General features: G+C 45.1%; 1 protein-coding gene across 4 annotated transcripts in view; it reads right to left on the bottom strand.

Moving 5' to 3' along the window:
- Positions 1-10,000, bottom strand: part of cdk14 (cyclin-dependent kinase 14) — a 96,579-nt gene that overhangs the window by 15,486 nt on the left and 71,093 nt on the right. The window lies entirely within an intron of this gene.

Below are 10,000 nucleotides of genomic sequence, written 5' to 3' on the forward strand. Positions count from 1 at the left end.
GACGTGTCAAGTTATTTGTCCCACGTCCACAAATCACTTCATTTCATCCATGTGCATAATAAAAGTTCAGTCAGGAAACTTGATCTTTAGTTAAACCAAAAACTATCTGCGTGACACACACCACTAAGGCTAAATAGAATAAACACGTCATGTCTGTTTATAACGTGTGTTTGTATTTTGTCATATAATATAATTACCTCCACATTGTGTTTTAGGAGTTTAACCCAGGTGAAGATAGATTGCTTCAGTTAGGGTGACTTACTTGATTAGATACGTGTAAGCTAAGGCTAGGGTTAGGGAATTAAGGTTTGAAGGACCATAGGGTTAGGGAACATAGGGTTAGGGAACATAGGGTTAGGGAACATAGGGTTGAAGGAACATAGAGTTAGGGAACATAGGGTTAGGGAACATAGAGTTGATGGAACATAGGGTTAGGGAACATAGGGTTGAGGGAACATATGTTTAAGGGAACATAGGGTTAGGGAACATAGGGATGAGGGAACAAAGGGTTGAGGGAACATAGAGTTAAGGGAACATAGGGTTAGGGAACATAGGGTTGAGGGAACATATGTTTAAGGGAACATAGGGTTAGGGAACATAGGGATGAGGGAACAAAGGGTTGAGGGAACATACAGTTAGGGAACATAGGGTTGAGGGAACATAGGGTTAAGGGAACATAGGGATGAGGGGACATAGAGTTAAGGGAACATAGGGTTAGGGAACATAGGGATGAGGGAACAAAGGGTTGAGGGAACAAAGGGTTGAGGGAACATAGGGATGAGGGGACATAGAGTTAAGGGAACATAGGGTTAGGGAACATAGGGATGAGGGAACATAGAGCTGAGGGAACAAAGGGTTGAGGGAACATAGGGTTAAGGGAACATAGGGTTGAGGGAACATAGGGTTAAGGGAACATAGGGTTAGGGAACATAGGGATGAGGGAACAAAGGGTTGAGGGAACATAGGGTTAAGGGAACATACGGTTAGGGAACATAGGGTTGAAGGAACATAGGGTTAGGGAACATAGGGATGAGGGAACATAGTGTTGAGGGAACATAGGGATGATGGAACATAGGGTTGAGGGAACATAGGGATGATGGAACAAAGGGTTGAGGGAACATAGGGTTGAGGGAACATAGGGTTAAGGGAACATAGGGTTGAGGGAACATAGGGTTGAGGGAACATAGGGTTAAGGGAACATAGGGTTAAGGGAACATAGGGTTGAGGGAAAATAGGGTTAAGGGAACTTAGGGATAGGGAACATAGGGTTAGGGAACATAGGGTTGAGGGAACATAGGGTTGAGGGAACATAGGGTTAAGGGAACATAGGGTTGAGGGAACATAGGGTTAGGGAACATAGGGATGAGGGAACATAGTGTTGAGGGAACATAGGGATGATGGAACAAAGGGTTGAGGGAACATAGGGTTGAGGGAACATAGGGTTAAGGGAACATAGGGTTGAGGGAACAAAGGGTTGAGGGAACATAGGGTTGAGGGAACATAGGGTTAAGGGAACATAGGGTTGAGGGAACATAGGGTTGAGGGAACATAGGGTTAAGGGAACATAGGGTTAAGGGAACATAGGGTTGAGGGAAAATAGGGTTAAGGGAACTTAGGGATAGGGAACATAGGGTTAGGGAACATAGGGTTGAGGGAACATAGGGTTGAGGGAACATAGGGTTAAGGGAACATAGGGTTGAGGGAACATAGGGTTAGGGAACATAGGGATGAGGGAACATAGTGTTGAGGGAACATAGGGATGATGGAACAAAGGGTTGAGGGAACATAGGGTTGAGGGAACATAGGGTTAAGGGAACATAGGGTTGAGGGAACATAGGGTTGAGGGAACATAGGGTTAAGGGAACATAGGGTTAAGGGAACATAGGGTTGAGGGAAAATAGGGTTAAGGGAACTTAGGGATAGGGAACATAGGGTTAGGGAACATAGGGTTGAGGGAACATAGGGTTGAGGGAACATAGGGTTAAGGGAACATAGGGTTAGGGAACATAGGGTTAGGGAACATAGGGTTGAGGGAACATAAAGAAGAGGGAACATAGACACACTGCCGCTGAGTCCTCACAATCCAAATTTACTGTACTCTTATATTCTTAATGTTAAGGACCAAAGAAAAGAGAAATCATTCATTAAAAGAGACAAACAAAAAAGATGAAAATCCAAGACAGAGGCACTGGTGCTTGAATAATGATGAAACCTTCTCCTGGGTACAACCAATGAAAGCAGTTGATAGAAAGATGCACTGATTCATATTTGTTTTTTCTGAGTAACATTTGAACGCAGCCTCGGGTGAACCAGGAACTCAGCGTCAGAGTTCAGTTTCATCAACACGTCCGATCCGTCCTGCTGGAGAACTCTTATCTCACAACTTCAAAAGGGTCATTATAATAATCATCATCATATTTCTTTGCACTTTCTCTGACCAAATACCAGGACCCCCCCCCCCTTCTCCTTTAAACAATCCTCCCTTTCATGACCTGATGTTCACTTTCTCTCACGTACACTGAGGGGCCACTGTCCCCGGCCCCTCACTCACATACAGACCTCTGCTGTGTGCTGTTAACACGTAAGACTCCCCACGAGTGTACAATTTGTGAGTCGTGTCCAATTCGGATCAAGTCAGTATCCTGCTGACTTCCTGCCTTGGCCTCGCTCACGAACGCTGGGAGAACCCCCCCCCCCCAGATCACAAGATCCTCACGCTCGAGCCAAGAGCCAGTGAGAAGAAATTACTCTTTTTGGGGGAAAACATTTCGTGCCGGAAAGCTGGAGACGTTGAATCTGACATTCCCCAAATGTTTTCTTGTATCAGAAGTTCAGTGAGTCTTTGGAGTTCTACAGGACGACGGAGAAATGAGGGATATGTGATAGATTGGAAAGATTCCATAACAAACGAGAACTGTAAGTGGATCTTGAGTTGAGATGAAGACCAGAAGAAAACACTTTGGAGATGAAACTATTTGAGTAATAAACATGTATCCGCAAGTTTAAAGTGTCATCAGATGCCAAAAAGACAGAGCAGTTTACAACCTCACAGGGTTTTAACAATTTTGTGTTCACTGTGGAAAACATATCCCAGGAATGTGAGCTTATATAATGCAGGAACCGAATTCAAAGAGGAGGATGAGTTCAGTGAATAATCATAATTGAGAGTGAACATATCAGCTACTAAAAAAAGCTTCTTGAAGCTCAACGTCAGCACCACTTTGTCTGGGCAACCAGACAATTAATATAATTGCTTTATTAACTATTATCTATTGGAAGCTACAAGCCGCATACACAAACAAAATTAGTTGAAAGAAAAACATAAAACTATAACTATATTTGACTCTTCTGTCTGGTGATTAGTCCACACCTTATACTTTTGGTTATTATTTACTGTATGTGCATCCATATTGCTCCCAACATGCCCAGCTGATCCACATTTTAAATTCAATATTTTTATCTTAGCTCTGATTCTGAAGAGCATGTGAACTTCACAGCACCAGGCGCTGGACAAAGTGTTCACCTCTGCCCCTCACTCGTCATCAGTAGGCTGTAAACACAGGTCTCTTGGGACCACCAGGGTGTCTCCAGGCTTTGAATCTCATTCATGAAAGCAGTATGGTATACATTGAATATATACTGTATAAAGTACTGCTCCTCCAATTGGTTAACAGTCCGTGTACATGTTAACGCACCCTGTTCTCCTATTGGACTGCTGTAACTCTCAAAAACAACATCCAACTCCAGCCGTCTGTCAAAGTCAGTCTACCTGTAGATTCCCACACTGACACAGCTTGGATTGTAGCCTATTCAATTAATTTTAAATAAGGTTAATTGAGTTCTAAATAACAAAATAGCAAATCTCCAGATCTCTTTGTTTACAGCGATGTTAAATAAATGAGGACTGATATTCTGAAAATCCATGTTTTCTATGTTCACTGCACTTGAAAGCGATAAACGATTCTTTACGACACGCAGAGGAGGAGATCGGCAGATTGACATAGTTTGGGTGATGTACAGCATATTAATTGTGGGGGGAGTTAAACTGCAGGTGATTCATGGAGATGAAGGTGAAGGTGCTCCATCTCTCAAACTGGACCTCGCTTCTCTCTACCATAATCATCAGAGACAAAAAGAAAATGTTCCACTGCAATCTGAGGAAGACATTGTGATGCAAGGAAGGAAGCTACTTGCACAGTGAAAGAAGTTACATCCCTCTTTGTATCAATCTGAGCTCCGCTCATTATCCCACAGCGTTTCAAATGGCAGGCAGACAAAGTTAAAATTCATTAGCACACTTCATTTGAAACCAATTCACTCAGTTGAGACGCGATGCTCCAGATCCGCCGCTGCAGAGGAGCCGTTGGCCGCCTCACATGAGAAGGAATTGCATTTTCTTTTATTTTTGGAGCCGCAAAAAGGAGGAGGTGCGCTCGCTCATTAGGGAGAGCCATATGGTGGAGGAGAGGAGGAAAACTGGGAGATGGAGTGAAAGAGGATACACCACTTTGTCTCTCTCCAAAAAATATCCCCCCAAACCTGCTGTCATATTATTTGGTGGTTTCCTATTCAGTCAGTTTTCCACAGAAGGCTAAATGTATGGAATAGAGATTTAGACGCAGAGATACATCAATAATCTTCACATTACAATGACAGTTTAGATATGGGAGGAGAAGGATGAAGGGGAGAGCGTTATTGTGACAAGAGGGGAGCTTATGTCATGGGAGGAAGATCACCTCCTACATGTCCGTCTGACTGCTCAACAGATTACAACATGAAATCAATCCCCTCCTGTTCTGTCTCCAGGCAGCTGTGTCTCCGGAGGTAGAGCAGGTTCGACCACTGATCACCGTCCAGTCTGCAGTCGCTGGTGTCCCCGAACTACCCCGACCGCCGAGCTGGCGGAAAATACACAATGTATATAGAAGCACTGTAAAAAGTGAATCCAGTCCATCTGCCTCCTTCACTTCAGTTTCTCCTCCCTTTCGACCTCCTTTCATTCCCCGATCGCCCCCTTTTCTCCTCTCCGGGTTCTAAGAATTTCTAAGAAGTTCCCAGATAAGTCTAGTGTACTCAGGGGGAACCGTGAACCGACCACAACCCTCCTCCACCTTCCCACCACCCTCTCTTTTCTTCTGCCTTCTTCTTCCCTGCCTGGCTCTGCCTCTCTCTGGAACATCTGATGGGGCATGCTTCATCACATCCAATCCCCTGACCTGCCAATCAACCCCGTCCGAATAGAGAAAGTGAAAACACAAAGAGGAATACTTTGTTAGTTAAGTTTTCAGCACTTATACTAATGTTAATGCGAACACTTCTATATCACATTTACTATGTCGCTCGTCTGGCTAGTCGTCAGATAGTGCTCACGCTCTTGTCACCATCACCACTCGTACAGTATGAGATCTACTGCTAATGGTCTGATTGATATTAGAGCGCCAACCAACCAACCAACCAACCAACCAACCAAACAAAGAACCAACCAACCAAACAAAGAACCAACCAACCAACCAACCAACCAAACAAAGAACCAACCAATCAACCAACCAACCAACCAACCAACCAACCAACCAACCAACCAACCAACCAACCAAAAAAAGAACCAACCAACCAACCAACCAACCAACCAACCAACCAACAACCAGCACATGGACAGGGGTGAACACATAGCCTCCTTGGCAGGTAATGATGGAGTTTATCTGAAGCATGAAAACAGGAAAGCGACTTCACACACATAACAAGCACTGTAGAGAGCTGAGGTTCTGAGAATGGAAAATGAAAAGCCCACATTACTGGCAGGCTCTGAAACGATAGAAGGCTCACTCCGTTTCTCAAGGATATGCCTCTGGTTACCCCCCCACCCCCCACCCCCAGGCTCACAGCAGGGATATACTTTAAATCACTTTGTCCTTTACCTCTGAAAGAACTTCCTGACAGGTCGTTTTGTGGACGGCACAAATCTATTCCTTCCTGCTACACATCCCAAAAAATATACGTTTGAAGCTGCGAGGGCTTCCTACATTTTAGCCCCAAAAACTGCAGCATGGTGAGAGGAGACGATACCTGCGGCAAGTACGAGTGTGTGTGTGTGTGTGTGTGTGTGTATGTGTGTGTGTGTGGTTAGATAAAGAGCTGGCACCTCTGCATTCCAGACACCACAGTCCAGCTTCGCCTGCAGCCGTTATCTTCAAAGTGACACAGTGACGCTTCAGGGCCGGACTCCCGTCACCGACCTGTCGACGGCCGACTGCACAGACGCTCTGTAAAAGGCTGCTGCTGCTTCCTGTGAAGCTCGGCCAGGCGACCGGCAGACGCACAAAGAACAGCGTGACGTCCGCTGCCAGAACAGCTTGTACAAAAAATAACCCCAAACATTTTATATTTGGAGTTGATTTAAATCAAAAGATGTGGAGTGTTTCTCATGAGTAACTCAAGCTAATACATGTATCAACAGTCGTTAACGAAAGGTCCTGTTCTGACATGAACATTAGAGAAAGTTCTACGCTCCACCAGCTCATTCTCCTTGTCATCCAATCACGACCCGGCACGCTCACCTTCAGTCAATCGCTTAAGAGCTGTCAAAGTTTAGAAATGTACTCGCTCTGTCATTTCAACACCAGTCAGCCTGAATACCTGTCTGCCTTACCTCTTCTTTCAACAGAGGGTAAAGTTCCATTACTCACTTCACAGTATCACTTCACAGTATCAACCACGTTGCTGATGGTGCCCTGGACTGTATACAAGAGGATGTGCGGAATAAACACTAACTTAACAGTTTGCCTTTGGAAATATGCACAAATACATATCATTATGGCTGGTTAGCTCAGATAGTTGGCACGTGGTGCTAATAACGCCGAGGTCATGGGTTCAACCCCTGTACTGGCCAGTTAGGAGACGTCTGTGAGGATGATTCCACAAAGTCTGTGAAACAGTGTTGTCGTTGTTTTTGTGGGAGAAATGTGAAAAATGCTTGTTCATCAGCAGCAGACATCTTGGTTGTTTACAAAACTCACTTCTCTCCGCGTCACGGTGTAAACTCCGCCCATTGTCAGACGATCAGTTGTGACTGGACCAGCAGCTGAGGAGATCCAGACCGAGAGTCTGGTAGAGCAAATTAAACGAGCTCCCAGAATTCATCTGGGTCCGTGGACTATAGGTCACTGAAATAGGCCGAAGGGTCAGATGCCGTGTTGTTTCAGGCTCCGTCACGATGAGCTTTTACTCTTCCATGTTCTCACAATGAAATATCAAAATGAAACAATGAGCTTTACAGCAGTCGAACAAGACACCAGAGAGGACCGCACCACACAAACATCCCACCGTCAAAACACAACCGACTGTTTGGACTGAGCAGTTGATCTTTTACCTCCTTCACGTTGCCCCTGATTGAATCAATGTTTTACTCTTTGTTATGTATTCTGACTGCGACACACACACACACACACACACACACACACACACACACACTCTGCAGGCGACAGTGTCAGAGACAGGGCAGCTGCCTCCTTCTTGTTGTCGTGACTCAGAGTTGAACTGTGTGGTCACTGAGTGGATTGATGGAAGACGGGGGACAGGGGCGAGGGGCGGGCAGGGGCCCGTTACCTACCCTCGGCACAGAGTTGCATCAGCTATTCTTGTGAATAATGCATAATCATGAATAAACATAGATCTGTGCTGGTGCAGTACTGTAAAGGAGACCCCCCCCCTTTCCGTCCCTTTCTTCTCCTCTCCAACCCTGCCTCCATTTTGTCAGTCCACTCCTCCTATCTCTTTCTGGCTTTTCTCTTCCCTCACCACAAAACACTTCTTTCTTCCTTTTCTTTTCTGTTCCTGCAACACTCCCACCACTCCCCATCCCTCTGTCACTCTCTCTCCCTCTGGCCGCGGCGCAGCGCCGGGCGAGTCGGGCCTCAGCCTTCACTCTGGGCTCAATAGCCTGCCCGGGTTGTTTCCCTCAAAGGCTGCACAGAGTCTGCCCACTGGGAATAGACCCACAAAAGAGAAGAAGGGGCTGCTCTCCGTCTTTGCTCTGCACTCTGTCTGAAGCAGCCTGCCTCCACCACCTCCTATAAATAATACAACGCCGCCTCAACAAAAAGAAAAACCCGACCCTGCTCCCGCGAGCCTCCGCTTCCATGTATTCCCTCCCTCTCCACCCCCTCTTCTCCGGTCTCCTTTCTCTTCACCTCTTTTACCTCCAGTTGTGACACACACACGGTTAAATATTATACATGTACTTCGTGTAGTGCTCATAATACTTTGCTGTTTTAATTCCACCTAATATAATATAAGTGCTGACGAAAATACTTGTATACTTGTAATATTTGTACAGTTCAAGTTATGGTCAGTGGTTTCCCCACTTCTCTAAATCACCACATCAGGTACTGTCTATTGAGTGGCAGGTCATTTTACCAACAATATTTCTGGTCAATACATGTTTCCTTGGTTAAGATTATTACATGATCACAGGGTCAAAGCTACAGTCCGGTGCTGAGCAGGTACAGTATCTGACAGTCGGGTCTTTAAAGCTTCATTTCTCATCGGACGCGTTGAGATTTGAATAAACAAAACAGTTGTAGTATTTGTGTGTGTGTGTGTGTGTGTGTGTGTGTGTATTAGTGCGATTTGTCAGTGTATTAAGGTGAACGTGATGTGCACGGGGGATTAGGCCGATATCACGCGAAGCTCTCGCAGCCTGTCGGGCTTTAAGGACGGACCTGCACAAAGAGACTGATTTCAATTTAAATGCAGCAGCTGAGAGGACACGTCTCTCTCAGTGGGGTGACTTCCACCCACCACCCACACACACACACACACACACACACACACACACACACACACACACACAGGGTGTTTAACCTCCATCTTCTCCATGTGAAGCATTCACACAGACTTTGTGGACAAAACATCAGGACAGTTTTAGAATCCGTCTCCTCGAGGTCTCTGCACCTGTTCAGTAATTATAGATTATAATCTGGTTCCTCTGTGCTGCGCTGTGGCCCCCACTGTGGCCCCCCCCTCACTAGATCAACCATTGTCACCACGCTTTGGCCTCTGCACCTCTTATTACATGCAAATAGTGCTGCTTTATGTGAGCGGTGAATGCGATCCTCTGATGAATGGGACGCCCCCCTCCTCACCCACTTAAAGCCATTCCTCCGTCTATTATCACATTCTCTGCCTCAGCGCAGATCTCACGGCGTCAGTGTGTCGGTCGGTGCGATGCAGATAAGTGGTGCGGTGGTTCATTCGACTTCTTTTTACAGCTAATCATCACATGTAAATGTACATTCCTGTCATATTTGCATATGTATACAACACAGTTAGGCCTGTGGCCATAAATACGTTATCGACTTATCGACCTCAGTAACAGTCGCTGTGTCTACATGCGTGTGTGCTGACATCAGGTCTCGCTGCTTCTGTCCTCTCATCTCTTCTCGTCGTATGCTTCTTAAATCACTGGTTTGGTCTATAAAATATGGATTTCTTAGTATTTGTCTAAAGGTCTAAATGTCTTCAACAGGCCTAAACACAAGTCTAAACTCTGGATCACATTTCTCTCAGCAGCAACACAAATCGTGTCGGACGCAACGACCAAGCTCACATGAATCAGTATCAAATATGATCTTAAAACCTTGATAATATTGTTTACGCGAACATTTCTGGGACAATATATTGTGCAACAAAGAGTAGTTATCGTCAACGGCCCATCTACAGAATCTGTTTCTTCTTTTACACGTATGTTCTGTGTTTTTGGCTTCATGGGAAAAAACAAACATGAAAACTTATCGAGGCTTAAAACAAAATCAATACACGTGTTCAGCGAGTCATATTTGTTATCAAAAAACATAATGAGTCATAACTTTGAGAGCAGGTGAGTCTTGTTGTTGCTCTACATTTAGTTTGAAGTGATATCACTGAGGACGAATCGAGCATTTTCGTTATCATTGACCTAGCGATGTATATATTTGTGTAATTCCTATTTGACTACACGTCATAA

The sequence above is a fragment of the Scophthalmus maximus genome, chromosome 1 (genome assembly GCF_022379125.1).
Source record: "Scophthalmus maximus strain ysfricsl-2021 chromosome 1, ASM2237912v1, whole genome shotgun sequence".
Lineage (NCBI taxonomy): Eukaryota > Metazoa > Chordata > Actinopteri > Pleuronectiformes > Scophthalmidae > Scophthalmus > Scophthalmus maximus.